Below are 20,319 nucleotides of genomic sequence, written 5' to 3'. Positions count from 1 at the left end.
GGCTGTGTTTCCCCTCCATCATTAAATGATAGGGCAACTCGCAAAACTCCATTAACAGCTTTTTGGACATGCTTTTCTTTCTTGTCCGCGTCTGTGGCAAGGCTTGGACAAGCTACTGCAGCCTGTTTTCTCTGTGCCGAAATAGCTCAGTTAGGAGAGCGTTAGACTTAAGATCTAAAGGTCCCTGGTTCAATCCTGGGTTTCGGCAAGGGTTTGGTGTTTCCAAAGTACACTCTACTCAAGGAAGTGGTTGACGGTGCATTTTCTCAAAAGTCACGCCAAAACACTGCTGACCTTATTGGTCAGAGAAAGGCGCGACACGGGACCTGCTGCATAAACTTTCGCTTTTAAATATCGGAGCTGATAGCGCAGCGAAGTGCACCAGTAGGCTGTGTTTCCCCTCCATCATTAAATGATAGGGCAACTCGCAAAACTCCATTAACAGCTTTTTGGACATGCTTTTCTTTCTTGTCCGCGTCTGTGGCAAGGCTTGGACAAGCTACTGCAGCCTGTTGACTCTGTGCCGAAATAGCTCAGTTAGGAGAGCGTTAGACTTAAGATCTAAAGGTCCCTGGTTCAATCCTGGGTTTCGGCAAGGGTTTGGTGTTTCCAAAGTACACTCTACTCAAGGAAGTGGTTGACGGTGCATTTTCTCAAAAGTCACGCCAAAACACTGCTGACCTTATTGGTCAGAGAAAGGCGCGACACGGGACCTGCTGCATAAACTTTCGCTTTTAAATATCGGAGCTGATAGCGCAGCGAAGTGCACCAGTAGGCTGTGTTTCCCCTCCATCATTAAATGATAGGGCAACTCGCAAAACTCCATTAACAGCTTTTTGGACATGTTTTGCTTTCTTGCTGGCGTCTGTGGCAAGGCTTGGACATGCTACTGCAGCCTGTTCTGTGCCGAAATAGCTCAGTTGGGAGAGCGTTAGACTGAAGATCTAAAGGTCCCTGGTTCGATCCCGGGTTTCGGCAAGGGTGTGGTGTTTCCAAAGTACACTCTATTCAAGGAAGTGGTTGACGGTGCATTTTCTCAAAAGTCACGCCAAAACACTGCTGACCATTGACTGGTCAGAGAAAGGCGCGACACGGGACCTGCTGCATAAACTTGTCGCTTTTAAATATCGGAGCTGATAGCGCAGCGAAGTGCACCAGTAGGCTGTGTTTCCCCTCCATCATTAAATGATAGGGCAACTCGCAAAACTCCATTAACAGCTTTTTGGACATGTTTTTCTTTCTTGCTCGCGTCTGTGGCAAGGCTTGGACATGCTACTGCAGCCTGTTGACTTTGTGCCGAAATAGCTCAGTTGGGAGAGCGTTAGACTGAAGATCTAAAGGTCCCTGGTTCGATCCCGGGTTTCGGCAAGGGTTTGGTGTTTCCAAAGTACACTCTATTCAAGGAAGTGGTTGACGGTGCATTTTCTCAAAAGTCACGCCAAAACACTGCTGACCTTATTGGTCAGAGAAAGGCGCGACACGGGACCTGCTGCATAAACTTTCGCTTTTAAATATCGGAGCTGATAGCGCAGCGAAGTGCACCAGTAGGCTGTGTTTCCCCTCCATCATTAAATGATAGGGCAACTCGCAAAACTCCATTAACAGCTTTTTGGACATGCTTTTCTTTCTTGTCCGCGTCTGTGGCAAGGCTTGGACAAGCTACTGCAGCCTGTTGACTCTGTGCCGAAATAGCTCAGTTAGGAGAGCGTTAGACTTAAGATCTAAAGGTCCCTGGTTCAATCCTGGGTTTCGGCAAGGGTTTGGTGTTTCCAAAGTACACTCTACTCAAGGAAGTGGTTGACGGTGCATTTTCTCAAAAGTCACGCCAAAACACTGCTGACCTTATTGGTCAGAGAAAGGCGCGACACGGGACCTGCTGCATAAACTTTCGCTTTTAAATATCGGAGCTGATAGCGCAGCGAAGTGCACCAGTAGGCTGTGTTTCCCCTCCATCATTAAATGATAGGGCAACTCGCAAAACTCCATTAACAGCTTTTTGGACATGTTTTTCTTTCTTGCTCGCGTCTGTGGCAAGGCTTGGACATGCTACTGCAGCCTGTTCTGTGCCGAAATAGCTCAGTTGGGAGAGCGTTAGACTGAAGATCTAAAGGTCCCTGGTTCAATCCCGGGTTTCGGCAAGGCTTTGGTGTTTCCAAAGTACACTCTTCTCAAGGAAGTGGTTGACGGTGCATTTTCTCAAAAGTCACGCCAAAACACTGCTGACCATTGACTGGTCAGAGAAAGGCGTGACACGGGAGCTGCTGCATAAACTTGTCGCTTTTAAATATCGGAGCTGATAGCGCAGCGAAGTGCACCAATAGGCTGTGTTTCCCTTCCATCATTGGATGATAGGGCAACTCGCAAAACTCCATTAACAGCTTTTTGGACATGTTTTTCTTTCTTGCTCGCGTCTGTGGCAAGGCTTGGACATGCTACTGCAGCCTGTTCTGTTCCGAAATAGCTCAGTTGGGAGAGCGTTAGACTTAAGATCTAAAGGTCCCTGGTTCAATCCTGGGTTTCGGCAAGGGTTTGGTGTTTCCAAAGTACACTCTACTCAAGGAAGTGGTTGACGGTGCATTTTCTCAAAAGTCACGCCAAAACACTGCTGACCTTATTGGTCAGAGAAAGGCGCGACACGGGACCTGCTGCATAAACTTTCGCTTTTAAATATCGGAGCTGATAGCGCAGCGAAGTGCACCAGTAGGCTGTGTTTCCCCTCCATCATTAAATGATAGGGCAACTCGCAAAACTCCATTAACAGCTTTTTGGACATGCTTTTCTTTCTTGTCCGCGTCTGTGGCAAGGCTTGGACAAGCTACTGCAGCCTGTTTTCTCTGTGCCGAAATAGCTCAGTTAGGAGAGCGTTAGACTTAAGATCTAAAGGTCCCTGGTTCAATCCTGGGTTTCGGCAAGGGTTTGGTGTTTCCAAAGTACACTCTACTCAAGGAAGTGGTTGACGGTGCATTTTCTCAAAAGTCACGCCAAAACACTGCTGACCTTATTGGTCAGAGAAAGGCGCGACACGGGACCTGCTGCATAAACTTTCGCTTTTAAATATCGGAGCTGATAGCGCAGCGAAGTGCACCAGTAGGCTGTGTTTCCCCTCCATCATTAAATGATAGGGCAACTCGCAAAACTCCATTAACAGCTTTTTGGACATGTTTTGCTTTCTTGCTGGCGTCTGTGGCAAGGCTTGGACATGCTACTGCAGCCTGTTCTGTGCCGAAATAGCTCAGTTGGGAGAGCGTTAGACTGAAGATCTAAAGGTCCCTGGTTCAATCCTGGGTTTTGGAAAGCGTTTGGTGTTTCCAAAGTACACTCTACTCAAGGAAGTGGTTGACGGTGCATTTTCTCAAAAGTCACGCCAAAACACTGCTGACCTTATTGGTCAGAGAAAGGCGCGACACGGGACCTGCTGCATAAACTTGTCGCTTTTAAATATCGGAGCTGATAGCGCAGCGAAGTGCACCAGTAGGCCGTGTTTCCCCTCCATCATTGGATGATATGGCAACTCGCAAAACGCCATTAACAGTTTTTTGGACATGCTTTTCTTTCTTGCCCGCGTCTGTGGCAAGGCTTGGACAAGCTACTACAGCCTGTTCTGTGCCGAAATAGCTCAGTTGGGAGAGCGTTAGACTGAAGATCTAAAGGTCCCTGGTTCGATCCCGGGTTTCGGCAAGGGTTTGGTGTTTCCAAAGTACACTCTACTCAAGGAAGTGGTTGACGGTGCATTTTCTCAAAAGTCACGCCAAAACACTGCTGACCACTGACTGGTCAGAGAAAGGCGCGACACGGGACCTGCTGCATAAACTTGTCGCTTTTAAATATCGGAGCTGATAGCGCAGCAAAGTGCACCAGTAGGCTGTGTTTCCCCTCCATCATTAAATGATAGGGCAACTCGCAAAACTCCATTAACAGCTTTTTGGACATGTTTTTCTTTCTTGCTCGCGTCTGTGGCAAGGCTTGGACATGCTACTGCAGCCTGTTGACTTTGTGCCGAAATAGCTCAGTTGGGAGAGCGTTAGACTGAAGATCTAAAGGTCCCTGGTTCGATCCCGGGTTTCGGCAAGGGTTTGGTGTTTCCAAAGTACACTCTATTCAAGGAAGTGGTTGACGGTGCATTTTCTCAAAAGTCACGCCAAAACACTGCTGACCTTATTGGTCAGAGAAAGGCGCGACACGGGACCTGCTGCATAAACTTTCGCTTTTAAATATCGGAGCTGATAGCGCAGCGAAGTGCACCAGTAGGCTGTGTTTCCCCTCCATCATTAAATGATAGGGCAACTCGCAAAACTCCATTAACAGCTTTTTGGACATGCTTTTCTTTCTTGTCCGCGTCTGTGGCAAGGCTTGGACAAGCTACTGCAGCCTGTTGACTCTGTGCCGAAATAGCTCAGTTAGGAGAGCGTTAGACTTAAGATCTAAAGGTCCCTGGTTCAATCCTGGGTTTCGGCAAGGGTTTGGTGTTTCCAAAGTACACTCTACTCAAGGAAGTGGTTGACGGTGCATTTTCTCAAAAGTCACGCCAAAACACTGCTGACCTTATTGGTCAGAGAAAGGCGCGACACGGGACCTGCTGCATAAACTTGTCGCTTTTAAATATCGGAGCTGATAGCGCAGCGAAGTGCACCAGTAGGCTGTGTTTCCCCTCCATCATTAAATGATAGGGCAACTCGCAAAACTCCATTAACAGCTTTTTGGACATGTTTTTCTTTCTTGCTCGCGTCTGTGGCAAGGCTTGGACATGCTACTGCAGCCTGTTGACTTTGTGCCGAAATAGCTCAGTTGGGAGAGCGTTAGACTGAAGATCTAAAGGTCCCTGGTTCGATCCCGGGTTTCGGCAAGGCTTTGGTGTTTCCAGAGTATAGTCTACTCAAGGAAGTGATTGACGGTGCATTTTCTCAAAGGTCACGCCAAAACACTGCTGACCACTGACTGGTCAGAGAAAGGCGTGACACGGGACCTGCTGCATAAACTTTCGCTTTTAAATATCGGAGCTGATAGCGCAGCGAAGTGCACCAGTAGGCTGTGTTTCCCCTCCATCATTAAATGATAGGGCAACTCGCAAAACTCCATTAACAGCTTTTTGGACATGCTTTTCTTTCTTGTCCGCGTCTGTGGCAAGGCTTGGACAAGCTACTGCAGCCTGTTGACTCTGTGCCGAAATAGCTCAGTTAGGAGAGCGTTAGACTTAAGATCTAAAGGTCCCTGGTTCAATCCTGGGTTTCGGCAAGGGTTTGGTGTTTCCAAAGTACACTCTACTCAAGGAAGTGGTTGACGGTGCATTTTCTCAAAAGTCACGCCAAAACACTGCTGACCTTATTGGTCAGAGAAAGGCGCGACACGGGACCTGCTGCATAAACTTTCGCTTTTAAATATCGGAGCTGATAGCGCAGCGAAGTGCACCAGTAGGCTGTGTTTCCCCTCCATCATTAAATGATAGGGCAACTCGCAAAACTCCATTAACAGCTTTTTGGACATGCTTTTCTTTCTTGCCCGCGTCTGTGGCAAGGCTTGGACATGCTACTGCAGCCTGTTCTGTGCCGAAATAGCTCAGTTGGGAGAGCGTTAGACTGAAGATCTAAAGGTCCCTGGTTCGATCCCGGGTTTCGGCAAGGGTTTGGTGTTTCCAAAGTACACTCTATTCAAGGAAGTGGTTGACGGTGCATTTTCTCAAAAGTCACGCCAAAACACTGCTGACCATTGACTGGTCAGAGAAAGGCGCGACACGGGACCTGCTGCATAAACTTGTCGCTTTTAAATATCGGAGCTGATAGCGCAGCGAAGTGCACCAGTAGGCTGTGTTTCCCCTCCATCATTAAATGATAGGGCAACTCGCAAAACTCCATTAACAGCTTTTTGGACATGTTTTTCTTTCTTGCTCGCGTCTGTGGCAAGGCTTGGACATGCTACTGCAGCCTGTTGACTTTGTGCCGAAATAGCTCAGTTGGGAGAGCGTTAGACTGAAGATCTAAAAGTCCCTGGTTCAATCCCGGGTTTCGGCAAGGGTTTGGTGTTTCCAAAGTACACTCTACTCAAGGAAGTGGTTGACGGTGCATTTTCTCAAAAGTCACGCCAAAACACTGCTGACCACTGACTGGTCAGAGAAAGGCGTGACACGGGACCTGCTGCATAAACTTGTCGCTTTTAAATATCGGAGCTGATAGCGCAGCGAAGTGCACCAGTAGGCCGTGTTTCCCCTCCATCATTGGATGATATGGCAACTCGCAAAACTCCATTAACAGCTTTTTGGACATGTTTTTCTTTCTTGCTCGCGTCTGTGGCAAGGCTTGGACATGCTACTGTAGCCTGTTCTGTGCCGAAATAGCTCAGTTAGGAGAGCGTTAGACTTAAGATCTAAAGCTCCATGGTTCGATCCCGGGGTTCGGCAAGGCTTTGGCGTTTCCAAAGTGCGGTCTACTCAAGGAAGTGGTTGACGGTGCATTTTCTCAAAAGTCACGCCAAAACACTGCTGACCATTGACTGGTCAGAGAAAGGCGTGACACGGGAGCTGCTGCATAAACTTTCGCTTTTAAATATCGGAGCTGATAGCGCAGCGAAGTGCACCAGTAGGCTGTGTTTCCCCTCCATCATTAAATGATAGGGCAACTCGCAAAACTCCATTAACAGCTTTTTGGACATGTTTTTCTTTCTTGCTCGCATCTGTGGCAAGGCTTGGACATGCTACTGCAGCCTGTTGACTTTGTGCCGAAATAGCTCAGTTGGGAGAGCGTTAGATTGAAGATCTAAAGGTCCCTGGTTCAATCCCGGGTTTCGGCAAGGCTTTGGTGTTTCCAGAGTATAGTCTACTCAAGGAAGTGATTGACGGTGCATTTTCTCAAAGGTCACGCCAAAACACTGCTGACCACTGACTGGTCAGAGAAAGGCGTGACACGGGACCTGCTGCATAAACTTTCGCTTTTAAATATCGGAGCTGATAGCGCAGCGAAGTGCACCAGTAGGCTGTGTTTCCCCTCCATCATTAAATGATAGGGCAACTCGCAAAACTCCATTAACAGCTTTTTGGACATGCTTTTCTTTCTTGTCCGCGTCTGTGGCAAGGCTTGGACAAGCTACTGCAGCCTGTTGACTCTGTGCCGAAATAGCTCAGTTAGGAGAGCGTTAGACTTAAGATCTAAAGGTCCCTGGTTCAATCCTGGGTTTCGGCAAGGGTTTGGTGTTTCCAAAGTACACTCTACTCAAGGAAGTGGTTGACGGTGCATTTTCTCAAAAGTCACGCCAAAACACTGCTGACCTTATTGGTCAGAGAAAGGCGCGACACGGGACCTGCTGCATAAACTTTCGCTTTTAAATATCGGAGCTGATAGCGCAGCGAAGTGCACCAGTAGGCTGTGTTTCCCCTCCATCATTAAATGATAGGGCAACTCGCAAAACTCCATTAACAGCTTTTTGGACATGCTTTTCTTTCTTGCCCGCGTCTGTGGCAAGGCTTGGACATGCTACTGCAGCCTGTTCTGTGCCGAAATAGCTCAGTTGGGAGAGCGTTAGACTGAAGATCTAAAGGTCCCTGGTTCGATCCCGGGTTTCGGCAAGGGTTTGGTGTTTCCAAAGTACACTCTATTCAAGGAAGTGGTTGACGGTGCATTTTCTCAAAAGTCACGCCAAAACACTGCTGACCATTGACTGGTCAGAGAAAGGCGCGACACGGGATCTGCTGCATAAACTTTCGCTTTTAAATATCGGAGCTGATAGCGCAGCGAAGTGCACCAGTAGGCTGTGTTTCCCCTCCATCATTAAATGATAGGGCAACTCGCAAAACTCCATTAACAGCTTTTTGGACATGTTTTTCTTTCTTGCTCGCGTCTGTGGCAAGGCTTGGACATGCTACTGCAGCCTGTTGACTTTGTGCCGAAATAGCTCAGTTGGGAGAGCGTTAGATTGAAGATCTAAAGGTCCCTGGTTCAATCCCGGGTTTCGGCAAGGCTTTGGTGTTTCCAGAGTATAGTCTACTCAAGGGAGTGATTGACGGTGCATTTTCTCAAAGGTCACGCCAAAACACTGCTGACCACTGACTGGTCAGAGAAAGGCGTGACACGGGACCTGCTGCATAAACTTTCGCTTTTAAATATCGGAGCTGATAGCGCAGCGAAGTGCACCAGTAGGCTGTGTTTCCCCTCCATCATTAAATGATAGGGCAACTCGCAAAACTCCATTAACAGCTTTTTGGACATGCTTTTCTTTCTTGTCCGCGTCTGTGGCAAGGCTTGGACAAGCTACTGCAGCCTGTTGACTCTGTGCCGAAATAGCTCAGTTAGGAGAGCGTTAGACTTAAGATCTAAAGGTCCCTGGTTCAATCCTGGGTTTCGGCAAGGGTTTGGTGTTTCCAAAGTACACTCTACTCAAGGAAGTGGTTGACGGTGCATTTTCTCAAAAGTCACGCCAAAACACTGCTGACCACTGACTGGTCAGAGAAAGGCGTGACACGGGACCTGCTGCATAAACTTGTCGCTTTTAAATATCGGAGCTGATAGCGCAGCGAAGTGCACCAGTAGGCTGTGTTTCCCCTCCATCATTAAATGATAGGGCAACTCGCAAAACTCCATTAACAGCTTTTTGGACATGCTTTTCTTTCTTGCCCGCGTCTGTGGCAAGGCTTGGACAAGCTACTGCAGCCTGTTGACTCTGTGCCGAAATAGCTCAGTTAGGAGAGCGTTAGACTTAAGATCTAAAGGTCCCTGGTTCAATCCTGGGTTTCGGCAAGGGTTTGGTGTTTCCAAAGTACACTCTACTCAAGGAAGTGGTTGACGGTGCATTTTCTCAAAAGTCACGCCAAAACACTGCTGACCTTATTGGTCAGAGAAAGGCGCGACACGGGACCTGCTGCATAAACTTTCGCTTTTAAATATCGGAGCTGATAGCGCAGCGAAGTGCACCAGTAGGCTGTGTTTCCCCTCCATCATTAAATGATAGGGCAACTCGCAAAACTCCATTAACAGCTTTTTGGACATGTTTTTCTTTCTTGCTGGCGTCTGTGGCAAGGCTTGGACATGCTACTACAGCCTGTTCTGTGCCGAAATAGCTCAGTTGGGAGAGCGTTAGACTGAAGATCTAAAGGTCCCTGGTTCAATCCCGGGTTTCGGCAAGGGTTTGGTGTTTCCAAAGTACACTCTACTCAAGGAAGTGGTTGACGGTGCATTTTCTCAAAAGTCACGCCAAAACACTGCTGACCTTATTGGTCAGAGAAAGGCGCGACACGGGACCTGCTGCATAAACTTTCGCTTTTAAATATCGGAGCTGATAGCGCAGCGAAGTGCACCAGTAGGCTGTGTTTCCCCTCCATCATTAAATGATAGGGCAACTCGCAAAACTCCATTAACAGCTTTTTGGACATGTTTTTCTTTCTTGCTCGCGTCTGTGGCAAGGCTTGGACATGCTACTGCAGCCTGTTGACTTTGTGCCGAAATAGCTCAGTTGGGAGAGCGTTAGATTGAAGATCTAAAGGTCCCTGGTTCAATCCCGGGTTTCGGCAAGGCTTTGGTGTTTCCAGAGTATAGTCTACTCAAGGAAGTGATTGACGGTGCATTTTCTCAAAGGTCACGCCAAAACACTGCTGACCACTGACTGGTCAGAGAAAGGCGTGACACGGGACCTGCTGCATAAACTTGTCGCTTTTAAATATCGGAGCTGATAGCGCAGCGAAGTGCACCAGTAGGCTGTGTTTCCCCTCCATCATTAAATGATAGGGCAACTCGCAAAACTCCATTAACAGCTTTTTGGACATGCTTTTCTTTCTTGCCCGCGTCTGTGGCAAGGCTTGGACATGCTACTGCAGCCTGTTGACTCTGTGCCGAAATAGCTCAGTTAGGAGAGCGTTAGACTTAAGATCTAAAGGTCCCTGGTTCAATCCTGGGTTTTGGAAAGCGTTTGGTGTTTCCAAAGTACAGTCTACTCAAGGAAGTGGTTGACGGTGCATTTTCTCAAAGGTCACGCCAAAACACTGCTGACCATTGACTGGTCAGAGAAAGGCGCGACACGGGACCTGCTGCATAAACTTGTAGCTTTTAAATATCGGAGCTGATAGCGCAGCGAAGTGCACCAGTAGGCTGTGTTTCCCCTCCATCATTGGATGATATGGCAACTCGCAAAACTCCATTAACAGCTTTTTGGACATGTTTTTCTTTCTTGCTCGCGTCTGTGGCAAGGCTTGGACATGCTACTGCAGCCTGTTGACTTTGTGCCGAAATAGCTCAGTTGGGAGAGCGTTAGACTGAAGATCTAAAGGTCCCTGGTTCGATCCTGGGTTTCGGCAAGGGTTTGGTGTTTCCAAAGTACAATCTACTCAAGGAAGTGGTTGACGGTGCATTTTCTCAAAAGTCACGCCAAAACACTGCTGACCTTATTGGTCAGAGAAAGGCGCGACACGGGACCTGCTGCATAAACTTTCGCTTTTAAATATCGGAGCTGATAGCGCAGCGAAGTGCACCAGTAGGCTGTGTTTCCCCTCCATCATTAAATGATAGGGCAACTCGCAAAACTCCATTAACAGCTTTTTGGACATGTTTTTCTTTCTTGCTCGCGTCTGTGGCAAGGCTTGGACATGCTACTGCAGCCTGTTGACTTTATGCCGAAATAGCTCAGTTGGGAGAGCGTTAGACTGAAGATCTAAAGGTACCTGGTTCAATCCCGGGTTTCGGCAAGGCTTTGGTGTTTCCAGAGTATAGTCTACTCAAGGAAGTGATTGACGGTGCATTTTCTCAAAGGTCACGCCAAAACACTGCTGACCACTGACTGGTCAGAGAAAGGCGTGACACGGGACCTGCTGCATAAACTTGTCGCTTTTAAATATCGGAGCTGATAGCGCAGCGAAGTGCACCAGTAGGCCGTGTTTCCCCTCCATCATTGGATGATATGGCAACTCGCAAAACTCCATTAACAGCTTTTTGGACATGTTTTTCTTTCTTGCTCGCGTCTGTGGCAAGGCTTGGACATGCTACTGCAGCCTGTTCTGTGCCGAAATAGCTCAGTTGGGAGAGCGTTAGACTGAAGATCTAAAGGTCCCTGGTTCGATCCCGGGTTTCGGCAAGGGTTTGGTGTTTCCAAAGTACACTCTATTCAAGGAAGTGGTTGACGGTGCATTTTCTCAAAAGTCACGCCAAAACACTGCTGACTATTGACTGGTCAGAGAAAGGCGCGACACGGGACCTGCTGCATAAACTTGTCGCTTTTAAATATCGGAGCTGATAGCACAGCGAAGTGCACCAGTAGGCCGTGTTTCCCCTCCATCATTAAATGATAGGGCAACTCGCAAAACTCCATTAACAGCTTTTTGGACATGCTTTTCTTTCTTGCCCGCGTCTGTGGCGAGGCTTGGACAAGCTACTGCAGCCTGTTGACTCTGTGCCGAAATAGCTCAGTTAGGAGAGCGTTAGACTTAAGATCTAAAGGTCCCTGGTTCAATCCTGGGTTTCGGCAAGGGTTTGGTGTTTCCAAAGTACACTCTACTCAAGGAAGTGGTTGACGGTGCATTTTCTCAAAAGTCACGCCAAAACACTGCTGACCTTATTGGTCAGAGAAAGGCGCGACACGGGACCTGCTGCATAAACTTGTCGCTTTTAAATATCGGAGCTGATAGCGCAGCGAAGTGCACCAGTAGGCCGTGTTTCCCCTCCATCATTGGATGATATGGCAACTCGCAAAACTCCATTAACAGCTTTTTGGACATGTTTTTCTTTCTTGCTCGCGTCTGTGGCAAGGCTTGGACATGCTACTGCAGCCTGTTCTGTGCCGAAATAGCTCAGTTGGGAGAGCGTTAGACTGAAGATCTAAAGGTCCCTGGTTCAATCCCGGGTTTCGGCAAGGCTTTGGTGTTTCCAGAGTATAGTCTACTCAAGGAAGTGATTGACGGTGCATTTTCTCAAAGGTCACGCCAAAACACTGCTGACCACTGACTGGTCAGAGAAAGGCGTGACACGGGAGCTGCTGCATAAACTTGTCGCTTTTAAATATCGGAGCTGATACCGCAGCGAAGTGCACCAGTAGGCCGTGTTTCCCCTCCATCATTGGATGATATGGCAACTCGTAAAACTCCATTAACAGCTTTTTGGACATGTTTTTCTTTCTTGCTCGCGTCTGTGGCAAGGCTTGGACATGCTACTGCAGCCTGTTCTGTGCCGAAATAGCTCAGTTGGGAGAGCGTTAGACTGAAGATCTAAAGGTCCCTGGTTCAATCCCGGGTTTCGGCAAGGCTTTGGTGTTTCCAGAGTATAGTCTACTCAAGGAACTGATTGACGGTGCATTTTCTCAAAGGTCACGCCAAAACACTGCTGACCACTGACTGGTCAGAGAAAGGCGTGACACGGGACCTGCTGCATAAACTTGTCGCTTTTAAATATCGGAGCTGATAGCGCAGCGAAGTGCACCAGTAGGCCGTGTTTCCCCTCCATCATTGGATGATATGGCAACTCGCAAAACTCCATTAACAGCTTTTTGGACATGTTTTTCTTTCTTGCTCGCGTCTGTGGCAAGGCTTGGACATGCTACTGCAGCCTGTTCTGTGCCGAAATAGCTCAGTTGGGAGAGCGTTAGACTGAAGATCTAAAGGTCCCTGGTTCGATCCCGGGTTTCGGCAAGGGTTTGGTGTTTCCAAAGTACACTCTATTCAAGGAAGTGGTTGACGGTGCATTTTCTCAAAAGTCACGCCAAAACACTGCTGACCATTGACTGGTCAGAGAAAGGCGCGACACGGGACCTGCTGCATAAACTTGTCGCTTTTAAATATCGGAGCTGATAGCACAGCGAAGTGCACCAGTAGGCCGTGTTTCCCCTCCATCATTAAACGATAGGGCAACTCGCAAAACTCCATTAACAGCTTTTTGGACATGCTTTTCTTTCTTGCCCGCGTCTGTGGCGAGGCTTGGACAAGCTACTGCAGCCTGTTGACTCTGTGCCGAAATAGCTCAGTTGGGAGAGCGTTAGACTGAAGATCTAAAGGTCCCTGGTTCGATCCCGGGTTTCGGCAAGGGTTTGGTGTTTCCAAAGTACACTCTACTCAAGGAAGTGGTTGACGGTGCATTTTCTCAAAAGTCACGCCAAAACACTGCTGACCATTGACTGGTCAGAGAAAGGCGCGACACGGGACCTGCTGCATAAACTTGTCGCTTTTAAATATTGGAGCTGATAGCGCAGCGAAGTGCACCAATAGGCTGTGTTTCCCCTCCATCATTAAATGATAGGGCAACTCGCAAAACTCCATTAACATCTTTTTGGACATGTTTTTCTTTCTTGCTCGCGTCTGTGGCGAGGCTTGGACATGCTACTGCAGCCTGTTCTGTGCCGAAATAGCTCAGTTGGGAGAGTGTTAGACTGAAGATCTAAAGGTCCCTGGTTCAATCCCGGGTTTCGGCAAGGGTTTGGTGTTTCCAAAGTAAAGTCTACTCAAGGAAGTGGTTGACGGTGCATTTTCTCAAAAGTCACGCCAAAACACTGCTGACCACTGACTGGTCAGAGAAAGGCGTGACACGGGACCTGCTGCATAAACTTGTCGCTTTTAAATATCGGAGCTGATAGCGCAGCGAAGTGCACCAGTAGGCTGTGTTTCCCCTCCATCATTGGATGATATGGCAACTCGCAAAACTCCATTAACAGCTTTTTGGACATGTTTTTCTTTCTTGCTCGCGTCTGTGGCAAGGCTTGGACATGCTACTGCAGCCTGTTGACTTTGTGCCGAAATAGCTCAGTTGGGAGAGCGTTAGACTGAAGATCTAAAGGTCCCTGGTTCGATCCCGGGTTTCGGCAAGGGTTTGGTGTTTCCAGAGTATAGTCTACTCAAGGAAGTGATTGACGGTGCATTTTCTCAAAGGTCACGCCAAAACACTGGTGACCACTGACTGGTCAGAGAAAGGCGTGACACGGGACCTGCTGCATAAACTTGTCGCTTTTAAATATCGGAGCTGATAGCGCAGCGAAGTGCACCAGTAGGCTGTGTTTCCCCTCCATCATTGGATGATATGGCAACTCGCAAAACTCCATTAACAGCTTTTTGGACATGTTTTTCTTTCTTGCTGGCGTCTGTGGCAAGGCTTGGACATGCTACTGCAGCCTGTTCTGTGCCGAAATAGCTCAGTTGGGAGAGCGTTAGACTGAAGATCTAAAGGTCCCTGGTTCAATCCCGGGTTTCGGCAAGGCTTTGGTGTTTCCAGAGTATAGTCTACTCAAGGAAGTGATTGACGGTGCATTTTCTCAAAGGTCACGCCAAAACACTGCTGACCACTGACTGGTCAGAGAAAGGCGTGACACGGGAGCTGCTGCATAAACTTGTCGCTTTTAAATATCGGAGCTGATACCGCAGCGAAGTGCACCAGTAGGCCGTGTTTCCCCTCCATCATTGGATGATATGGCAACTCGTAAAACTCCATTAACAGCTTTTTGGACATGTTTTTCTTTCTTGCTCGCGTCTGTGGCAAGGCTTGGACATGCTACTGCAGCCTGTTCTGTGCCGAAATAGCTCAGTTGGGAGAGCGTTAGACTGAAGATCTAAAGGTCCCTGGTTCAATCCCGGGTTTTGGCAAGGCTTTGGTGTTTCCAGAGTATAGTCTACTCAAGGAACTGATTGACGGTGCATTTTCTCAAAGGTCACGCCAAAACACTGCTGACCACTGACTGGTCAGAGAAAGGCGTGACACGGGACCTGCTGCATAAACTTGTCGCTTTTAAATATCGGAGCTGATAGCGCAGCGAAGTGCACCAGTAGGCCGTGTTTCCCCTCCATCATTGGATGATATGGCAACTCGCAAAACTCCATTAACAGCTTTTTGGACATGTTTTTCTTTCTTGCTCGCGTCTGTGGCAAGGCTTGGACATGCTACTGCAGCCTGTTCTGTGCCGAAATAGCTCAGTTGGGAGAGCGTTAGACTGAAGATCTAAAGGTCCCTGGTTCGATCCCGGGTTTCGGCAAGGGTTTGGTGTTTCCAAAGTACACTCTATTCAAGGAAGTGGTTGACGGTGCATTTTCTCAAAAGTCACGCCAAAACACTGCTGACCATTGACTGGTCAGAGAAAGGCGCGACACGGGACCTGCTGCATAAACTTGTCGCTTTTAAATATCGGAGCTGATAGCACAGCGAAGTGCACCAGTAGGCCGTGTTTCCCCTCCATCATTAAACGATAGGGCAACTCGCAAAACTCCATTAACAGCTTTTTGGACATGCTTTTCTTTCTTGCCCGCGTCTGTGGCGAGGCTTGGACAAGCTACTGCAGCCTGTTGACTCTGTGCAGAAATAGCTCAGTTAGGAGAGCGTTAGACTTAAAATCTAAAGGTCCCTGGTTCAATCCTGGGTTTCGGCAAGGGTTTGGTGTTTCCAAAGTACACTCTACTCAAGGAAGTGGTTGACGGTGCATTTTCTCAAAAGTCACGCCAAAACACTGCTGACCTTATTGGTCAGAGAAAGGCGCGACACGGGACCTGCTGCATAAACTTGTCGCTTTTAAATATCGGAGCTGATAGCGCAGCGAAGTGCACCAGTAGGCTGTGTTTCCCCTCCATCATTAAATGATAGGGCAACTCGCAAAACTCCATTAACAGCTTTTTGGACATGTTTTTCTTTCTTGCTCGCGTCTGTGGCAAGGCTTGGACATGCTACTGCAGCCTGTTCTGTGCCGAAATAGCTCAGTTGGGAGAGCGTTAGACTGAAGATCTAAAGGTCCCTGGTTCGATCCCGGGTTTCGGCAAGGGTTTGGTGTTTCCAAAGTACACTCTATTCAAGGAAGTGGTTGACGGTGCATTTTCTCAAAAGTCACGCCAAAACACTGCTGACCATTGACTGGTCAGAGAAAGGCGCGACACGGGACCTGCTGCATAAACTTGTCGCTTTTAAATATCGGAGCTGATAGCGCAGCGAAGTGCACCAGTAGGCTGTGTTTCCCCTCCATCATTAAATGATAGGGCAACTCGCAAAACTCCATTAACAGCTTTTTGGACATGTTTTTCTTTCTTGCTCGCGTCTGTGGCAAGGCTTGGACATGCTACTGCAGCCTGTTGACTTTGTGCCGAAATAGCTCAGTTGGGAGAGCGTTAGACTGAAGATCTAAAGGTCCCTGGTTCGATCCCGGGTTTCGGCAAGGGTTTGGTGTTTCCAAAGTACACTCTACTCAAGGAAGTGGTTGACGGTGCATTTTCTCAAAAGTCACGCCAAAACACTGATGACCATTGACTGGTCAGAGAAAGGCGCGACACGGGACCTGCTGCATAAACTTTCGCTTTTAAATATCGGAGCTGATAGCGCAGCGAAGTGCACCAGTAGACTCTGTTTCCCCTCCATCATTAAATGATAGGGCAACTCGCAAAACTCCATTAACAGCTTTTTGGACATGTTTTTCTTTCTTGCTCGCGTCTGTGGCAAGGCTTGGACATGCTACTGCAGCCTGTTCTGTGCCGAAATAGCTCAGTTGGGAGAGCGTTAGACTGAAGATCTAAAGGTCCCTGTTTCGATCCCGGGTTTCGGCAAGGGTTTGGTGTTTCCAAAGTACACTCTACTCAAGGAAGTGGTTGACGGTGCATTTTCTCAAAAGTCACGCCAAAACACTGCTGACCATTGACTGGTCAGAGAAAGGCGCGACACGGGACCTGCTGCATAAACTTGTCGCTTTTAAATATCGGAGCTGATAGCGCAGCGAAGTGCACCAGTAGGCCGTGTTTCCCCTCCATCATTGGATGATATGGCAACTCGCAAAACTCCATTAACAGCTTTTTGGACATGTTTTTCTTTCTTGCCCGCGTCTGTGGCAAGGTTTGGACAAGCTACTGCAGCCTGTTGACTTTGTGCCGAAATAGCTCAGTTGGGAGAGCGTTAGACTGAAGATCTGAAGGTCCCTGGTTCGATCCCGGGTTTCGGCAAGGGTTTGGTGTTTCCAAAGTACACTCTACTCAAGGAAGTGGTTGACGGTGCATTTTCTCAAAAGTCACGCCAAAACACTGCTGACCATTGACTGGTCAGAGAAAGGCGCGACACGGGACCTGCTGCATAAACTTGTCGCTTTTAAATATTGGAGCTGATAGCGCAGCGAAGTGCACCAATAGGCTGTGTTTCCCCTCCATCATTAAATGATAGGGCAACTCGCAAAACTCCATTAACATCTTTTTGGACATGTTTTTCTTTCTTGCTCGCGTCTGTGGCGAGGCTTGGACATGCTACTGCAGCCTGTTCTGTGCCGAAATAGCTCAGTTGGGAGAGTGTTAGACTGAAGATCTAAAGGTCCCTGGTTCAATCCCGGGTTTCGGCAAGGGTTTGGTGTTTCCAAAGTAAAGTCTACTCAAGGAAGTGGTTGACGGTGCATTTTCTCAAAAGTCACGCCAAAACACTGCTGACCACTGACTGGTCAGAGAAAGGCGTGACACGGGACCTGCTGCATAAACTTGTCGCTTTTAAATATCGGAGCTGATAGCGCAGCGAAGTGCACCAGTAGGCTGTGTTTCCCCTCCATCATTGGATGATATGGCAACTCGCAAAACTCCATTAACAGCTTTTTGGACATGTTTTTCTTTCTTGCTCGCGTCTGTGGCAAGGCTTGGACATGCTACTGCAGCCTGTTGACTTTGTGCCGAAATAGCTCAGTTGGGAGAGCGTTAGACTGAAGATCTAAAGGTCCCTGGTTCGATCCCGGGTTTCGGCAAGGGTTTGGTGTTTCCAGAGTATAGTCTACTCAAGGAAGTGATTGACGGTGCATTTTCTCAAAGGTCACGCCAAAACACTGGTGACCACTGACTGGTCAGAGAAAGGCGTGACACGGGACCTGCTGCATAAACTTGTCGCTTTTAAATATCGGAGCTGATAGCGCAGCGAAGTGCACCAGTAGGCTGTGTTTCCCCTCCATCATTGGATGATATGGCAACTCGCAAAACTCCATTAACAGCTTTTTGGACATGTTTTTCTTTCTTGCTGGCGTCTGTGGCAAGGCTTGGACATGCTACTGCAGCCTGTTGCCTTTGTGCCGAAATAGCTCAGTTGGGAGAGCGTTAGACTGAAGATCTAAAGGTCCCTGGTTCGATCCCGGGTTTCGGCAAGGCTTTGGTGTTTCCAGAGTATAGTCTACTCAAGGAAGTGATTGACGGTGCATTTTCTCAAAAGTCACGCCAAAACACTGGTGACCACTGACTGGTCAGAGAAAGGCGTGACACGGGACCTGCTGCATAAACTTGTCGCTTTTAAATATCGGAGCTGATAGCGCAGCGAAGTGCACCAGTAGGCTGTGTTTCCCCTCCATCATTGGATGATATGGCAACTCGCAAAACTCCATTAACAGCTTTTTGGACATGTTTTTCTTTCTTGCTGGCGTCTGTGGCAAGGCTTGGACATGCTACTGCAGCCTGTTTTTTGTGCCGAAATAGCTCAGTTGGGAGAGCGTTAGACTGAAGATCTAAAGGTCCCTGGTTCGATCCCGGGTTTCGGCAAGGGTTTGGTGTTTCCAGAGTATAGTCTACTCAAGGAAGTGATTGACGGTGCATTTTCTCAAAAGTCACGCCAAAACACTGATGACCATTGACTGGTCAGAGAAAGGCGCGACACGGGACCTGCTGCATAAACTTTCGCTTTTAAATATCGGAGCTGATAGCGCAGCGAAGTGCACCAGTAGACTCTGTTTCCCCTCCATCATTAAATGATAGGGCAACTCGCAAAACTCCATTAACAGCTTTTTGGACATGTTTTTCTTTCTTGCTCGCGTCTGTGGCAAGGCTTGGACATGCTACTGCAGCCTGTTCTGTGCCGAAATAGCTCAGTTGGGAGAGCGTTAGGCTGAAGATCTAAAGGTCCCTGGTTCGATCCCGGGTTTCGGCAAGGGTTTGGTGTTTCCAAAGTACACTCTATTCAAGGAAGTGGTTGACGGTGCATTTTCTCAAAAGTCACGCCAAAACACTGCTGACCATTGACTGGTCAGAGAAAGGCGCGACACGGGACCTGCTGCATAAACTTGTCGCTTTTAAATATCGGAGCTGATAGCGCAGCGAAGTGCACCAGTAGGCTGTGTTTCCCCTCCATCATTAAATGATAGGGCAACTCGCAAAACTCCATTAACAGCTTTTTGGACATGTTTTTCTTTCTTGCTCGCGTCAGTGGCAAGGCTTGGACATGCTACTGCAGCCTGTTGACTTTGTGCCGAAATAGCTCAGTTGGGAGAGCGTTAGACTGAAGATCTAAAGGTCCCTGGTTCGATCCCGGGTTTCGGCAAGGGTTTGGTGTTTCCAAAGTACACTCTACTCAAGGAAGTGGTTGACGGTGCATTTTCTCAAAAGTCACGCCAAAACACTGATGACCATTGACTGGTCAGAGAAAGGCGCGACACGGGACCTGCTGCATAAACTTTCGCTTTTAAATATCGGAGCTGATAGCGCAGCGAAGTGCACCAGTAGACTCTGTTTCCCCTCCATCATTAAATGATAGGGCAACTCGCAAAACTCCATTAACAGCTTTTTGGACATGTTTTTCTTTCTTGCTCGCGTCTGTGGCAAGGCTTGGACATGCTACTGCAGCCTGTTCTGTGCCGAAATAGCTCAGTTGGGCGAGTGTTAGACTGAAGATCTAAAGGTCCCTGGTTCAATCCCGGGTTTCGGCAAGGGTTTGGTGTTTCCAAAGTAAAGTCTACTCAAGGAAGTGGTTGACGGTGCATTTTCTCAAAGGTCACGCCAAAACACTGCTGACCACTGACTGGTCAGAGAAAGGCGTGACACGGGAGCTGCTGCATAAACTTGTCGCTTTTAAATATTGGAGCTGATAGCGCAGCGAAGTGCACCAATAGGCTGTGTTTCCCCTCCATCATTGGATGATATGGCAACTCGCAAAACTCCATTAACAGCTTTTTGGACATGTTTTTCTTTCTTGCTCGCGTCTGTGGCAAGGCTTGGACATGCTACTGCAGCCTGTTCTGTGCCGAAATAGCTCAGTTGGGAGAGCGTTAGACTGAAGATCTAAAGGTCCCTGGTTCAATCCCGGGTTTCGGCAAGGCTTTGGTGTTTCCAGAGTATAGTCTACTCAAGGAAGTGATTGACGGTGCATTTTCTCAAAGGTCACGCCAAAACACTGCTGACCACTGACTGGTCAGAGAAAGGCGTGACACGGGAGCTGCTGCATAAACTTGTCGCTTTTAAATATCGGAGCTGATACCGCAGCGAAGTGCACCAGTAGGCCGTGTTTCCCCTCCATCATTGGATGATATGGCAACTCGTAAAACTCCATTAACAGCTTTTTGGACATGTTTTTCTTTCTTGCTCGCGTCTGTGGCAAGGCTTGGACATGCTACTGCAGCCTGTTCTGTGCCGAAATAGCTCAGTTGGGAGAGCGTTAGACTGAAGATCTAAAGGTCCCTGGT

The 20,319-nt window shown here is 48.2% G+C and overlaps 38 non-coding genes across 38 annotated transcripts; all 38 read left to right on the top strand.

The window, feature by feature from the left end:
* The first annotated feature begins 135 nt into the window (after nucleotides 1-135).
* trnal-uaa (transfer RNA leucine (anticodon UAA)) lies at nucleotides 136-208 on the top strand. Its single transcript has one exon. It is a non-coding gene; the product is annotated as a tRNA-Leu (tRNA).
* Nucleotides 209-522: 314 nt separating this feature from the next.
* On the top strand, nucleotides 523-595 carry trnal-uaa (transfer RNA leucine (anticodon UAA)). Its single transcript has one exon. It is a non-coding gene; the product is annotated as a tRNA-Leu (tRNA).
* Nucleotides 596-905: 310 nt separating this feature from the next.
* trnaf-gaa (transfer RNA phenylalanine (anticodon GAA)) lies at nucleotides 906-978 on the top strand. The gene has a single exon. It is a non-coding gene; the product is annotated as a tRNA-Phe (tRNA).
* A 317-nt stretch (nucleotides 979-1,295) lies between these two features.
* trnaf-gaa (transfer RNA phenylalanine (anticodon GAA)) lies at nucleotides 1,296-1,368 on the top strand. Its single transcript has one exon. It is a non-coding gene; the product is annotated as a tRNA-Phe (tRNA).
* A 314-nt stretch (nucleotides 1,369-1,682) lies between these two features.
* On the top strand, nucleotides 1,683-1,755 carry trnal-uaa (transfer RNA leucine (anticodon UAA)). The gene has a single exon. It is a non-coding gene; the product is annotated as a tRNA-Leu (tRNA).
* Nucleotides 1,756-2,065: 310 nt separating this feature from the next.
* Nucleotides 2,066-2,138, top strand: trnaf-gaa (transfer RNA phenylalanine (anticodon GAA)). The gene has a single exon. It is a non-coding gene; the product is annotated as a tRNA-Phe (tRNA).
* A 313-nt stretch (nucleotides 2,139-2,451) lies between these two features.
* trnal-uaa (transfer RNA leucine (anticodon UAA)) lies at nucleotides 2,452-2,524 on the top strand. The gene has a single exon. It is a non-coding gene; the product is annotated as a tRNA-Leu (tRNA).
* A 314-nt stretch (nucleotides 2,525-2,838) lies between these two features.
* On the top strand, nucleotides 2,839-2,911 carry trnal-uaa (transfer RNA leucine (anticodon UAA)). Its single transcript has one exon. It is a non-coding gene; the product is annotated as a tRNA-Leu (tRNA).
* Nucleotides 2,912-3,605: 694 nt separating this feature from the next.
* trnaf-gaa (transfer RNA phenylalanine (anticodon GAA)) lies at nucleotides 3,606-3,678 on the top strand. Its single transcript has one exon. It is a non-coding gene; the product is annotated as a tRNA-Phe (tRNA).
* Nucleotides 3,679-3,995: 317 nt separating this feature from the next.
* trnaf-gaa (transfer RNA phenylalanine (anticodon GAA)) lies at nucleotides 3,996-4,068 on the top strand. Its single transcript has one exon. It is a non-coding gene; the product is annotated as a tRNA-Phe (tRNA).
* A 314-nt stretch (nucleotides 4,069-4,382) lies between these two features.
* On the top strand, nucleotides 4,383-4,455 carry trnal-uaa (transfer RNA leucine (anticodon UAA)). Its single transcript has one exon. It is a non-coding gene; the product is annotated as a tRNA-Leu (tRNA).
* A 315-nt stretch (nucleotides 4,456-4,770) lies between these two features.
* Nucleotides 4,771-4,843, top strand: trnaf-gaa (transfer RNA phenylalanine (anticodon GAA)). Its single transcript has one exon. It is a non-coding gene; the product is annotated as a tRNA-Phe (tRNA).
* Nucleotides 4,844-5,159: 316 nt separating this feature from the next.
* On the top strand, nucleotides 5,160-5,232 carry trnal-uaa (transfer RNA leucine (anticodon UAA)). The gene has a single exon. It is a non-coding gene; the product is annotated as a tRNA-Leu (tRNA).
* Nucleotides 5,233-5,542: 310 nt separating this feature from the next.
* Nucleotides 5,543-5,615, top strand: trnaf-gaa (transfer RNA phenylalanine (anticodon GAA)). The gene has a single exon. It is a non-coding gene; the product is annotated as a tRNA-Phe (tRNA).
* Nucleotides 5,616-6,318: 703 nt separating this feature from the next.
* trnal-uaa (transfer RNA leucine (anticodon UAA)) lies at nucleotides 6,319-6,391 on the top strand. The gene has a single exon. It is a non-coding gene; the product is annotated as a tRNA-Leu (tRNA).
* Nucleotides 6,392-7,096: 705 nt separating this feature from the next.
* On the top strand, nucleotides 7,097-7,169 carry trnal-uaa (transfer RNA leucine (anticodon UAA)). Its single transcript has one exon. It is a non-coding gene; the product is annotated as a tRNA-Leu (tRNA).
* A 310-nt stretch (nucleotides 7,170-7,479) lies between these two features.
* Nucleotides 7,480-7,552, top strand: trnaf-gaa (transfer RNA phenylalanine (anticodon GAA)). Its single transcript has one exon. It is a non-coding gene; the product is annotated as a tRNA-Phe (tRNA).
* Nucleotides 7,553-8,257: 705 nt separating this feature from the next.
* On the top strand, nucleotides 8,258-8,330 carry trnal-uaa (transfer RNA leucine (anticodon UAA)). Its single transcript has one exon. It is a non-coding gene; the product is annotated as a tRNA-Leu (tRNA).
* Nucleotides 8,331-8,647: 317 nt separating this feature from the next.
* On the top strand, nucleotides 8,648-8,720 carry trnal-uaa (transfer RNA leucine (anticodon UAA)). Its single transcript has one exon. It is a non-coding gene; the product is annotated as a tRNA-Leu (tRNA).
* A 310-nt stretch (nucleotides 8,721-9,030) lies between these two features.
* trnaf-gaa (transfer RNA phenylalanine (anticodon GAA)) lies at nucleotides 9,031-9,103 on the top strand. The gene has a single exon. It is a non-coding gene; the product is annotated as a tRNA-Phe (tRNA).
* Nucleotides 9,104-9,807: 704 nt separating this feature from the next.
* trnal-uaa (transfer RNA leucine (anticodon UAA)) lies at nucleotides 9,808-9,880 on the top strand. Its single transcript has one exon. It is a non-coding gene; the product is annotated as a tRNA-Leu (tRNA).
* Nucleotides 9,881-10,970: 1,090 nt separating this feature from the next.
* On the top strand, nucleotides 10,971-11,043 carry trnaf-gaa (transfer RNA phenylalanine (anticodon GAA)). The gene has a single exon. It is a non-coding gene; the product is annotated as a tRNA-Phe (tRNA).
* Nucleotides 11,044-11,360: 317 nt separating this feature from the next.
* Nucleotides 11,361-11,433, top strand: trnal-uaa (transfer RNA leucine (anticodon UAA)). The gene has a single exon. It is a non-coding gene; the product is annotated as a tRNA-Leu (tRNA).
* A 311-nt stretch (nucleotides 11,434-11,744) lies between these two features.
* trnaf-gaa (transfer RNA phenylalanine (anticodon GAA)) lies at nucleotides 11,745-11,817 on the top strand. Its single transcript has one exon. It is a non-coding gene; the product is annotated as a tRNA-Phe (tRNA).
* A 313-nt stretch (nucleotides 11,818-12,130) lies between these two features.
* On the top strand, nucleotides 12,131-12,203 carry trnaf-gaa (transfer RNA phenylalanine (anticodon GAA)). Its single transcript has one exon. It is a non-coding gene; the product is annotated as a tRNA-Phe (tRNA).
* Nucleotides 12,204-12,516: 313 nt separating this feature from the next.
* trnaf-gaa (transfer RNA phenylalanine (anticodon GAA)) lies at nucleotides 12,517-12,589 on the top strand. Its single transcript has one exon. It is a non-coding gene; the product is annotated as a tRNA-Phe (tRNA).
* A 317-nt stretch (nucleotides 12,590-12,906) lies between these two features.
* On the top strand, nucleotides 12,907-12,979 carry trnaf-gaa (transfer RNA phenylalanine (anticodon GAA)). The gene has a single exon. It is a non-coding gene; the product is annotated as a tRNA-Phe (tRNA).
* Nucleotides 12,980-13,682: 703 nt separating this feature from the next.
* Nucleotides 13,683-13,755, top strand: trnaf-gaa (transfer RNA phenylalanine (anticodon GAA)). The gene has a single exon. It is a non-coding gene; the product is annotated as a tRNA-Phe (tRNA).
* Nucleotides 13,756-14,068: 313 nt separating this feature from the next.
* Nucleotides 14,069-14,141, top strand: trnaf-gaa (transfer RNA phenylalanine (anticodon GAA)). The gene has a single exon. It is a non-coding gene; the product is annotated as a tRNA-Phe (tRNA).
* A 699-nt stretch (nucleotides 14,142-14,840) lies between these two features.
* On the top strand, nucleotides 14,841-14,913 carry trnaf-gaa (transfer RNA phenylalanine (anticodon GAA)). The gene has a single exon. It is a non-coding gene; the product is annotated as a tRNA-Phe (tRNA).
* Nucleotides 14,914-15,230: 317 nt separating this feature from the next.
* On the top strand, nucleotides 15,231-15,303 carry trnal-uaa (transfer RNA leucine (anticodon UAA)). Its single transcript has one exon. It is a non-coding gene; the product is annotated as a tRNA-Leu (tRNA).
* Nucleotides 15,304-15,614: 311 nt separating this feature from the next.
* On the top strand, nucleotides 15,615-15,687 carry trnaf-gaa (transfer RNA phenylalanine (anticodon GAA)). Its single transcript has one exon. It is a non-coding gene; the product is annotated as a tRNA-Phe (tRNA).
* Nucleotides 15,688-16,004: 317 nt separating this feature from the next.
* trnaf-gaa (transfer RNA phenylalanine (anticodon GAA)) lies at nucleotides 16,005-16,077 on the top strand. The gene has a single exon. It is a non-coding gene; the product is annotated as a tRNA-Phe (tRNA).
* A 1,478-nt stretch (nucleotides 16,078-17,555) lies between these two features.
* trnaf-gaa (transfer RNA phenylalanine (anticodon GAA)) lies at nucleotides 17,556-17,628 on the top strand. Its single transcript has one exon. It is a non-coding gene; the product is annotated as a tRNA-Phe (tRNA).
* A 317-nt stretch (nucleotides 17,629-17,945) lies between these two features.
* trnaf-gaa (transfer RNA phenylalanine (anticodon GAA)) lies at nucleotides 17,946-18,018 on the top strand. Its single transcript has one exon. It is a non-coding gene; the product is annotated as a tRNA-Phe (tRNA).
* A 315-nt stretch (nucleotides 18,019-18,333) lies between these two features.
* Nucleotides 18,334-18,406, top strand: trnaf-gaa (transfer RNA phenylalanine (anticodon GAA)). The gene has a single exon. It is a non-coding gene; the product is annotated as a tRNA-Phe (tRNA).
* A 702-nt stretch (nucleotides 18,407-19,108) lies between these two features.
* Nucleotides 19,109-19,181, top strand: trnaf-gaa (transfer RNA phenylalanine (anticodon GAA)). Its single transcript has one exon. It is a non-coding gene; the product is annotated as a tRNA-Phe (tRNA).
* A 698-nt stretch (nucleotides 19,182-19,879) lies between these two features.
* Nucleotides 19,880-19,952, top strand: trnaf-gaa (transfer RNA phenylalanine (anticodon GAA)). The gene has a single exon. It is a non-coding gene; the product is annotated as a tRNA-Phe (tRNA).
* Nucleotides 19,953-20,319: the final 367 nt, after the last annotated feature.

The sequence above is a fragment of the Hypomesus nipponensis genome, chromosome 7 (assembly GCF_054491055.1).
Source record: "Hypomesus nipponensis isolate SF chromosome 7, ASM5449105v1, whole genome shotgun sequence".
NCBI classification, from domain to species: Eukaryota; Metazoa; Chordata; class Actinopteri; order Osmeriformes; family Osmeridae; genus Hypomesus; species Hypomesus nipponensis.
This window is presented reverse-complemented; position numbering and strand designations above follow the sequence as displayed.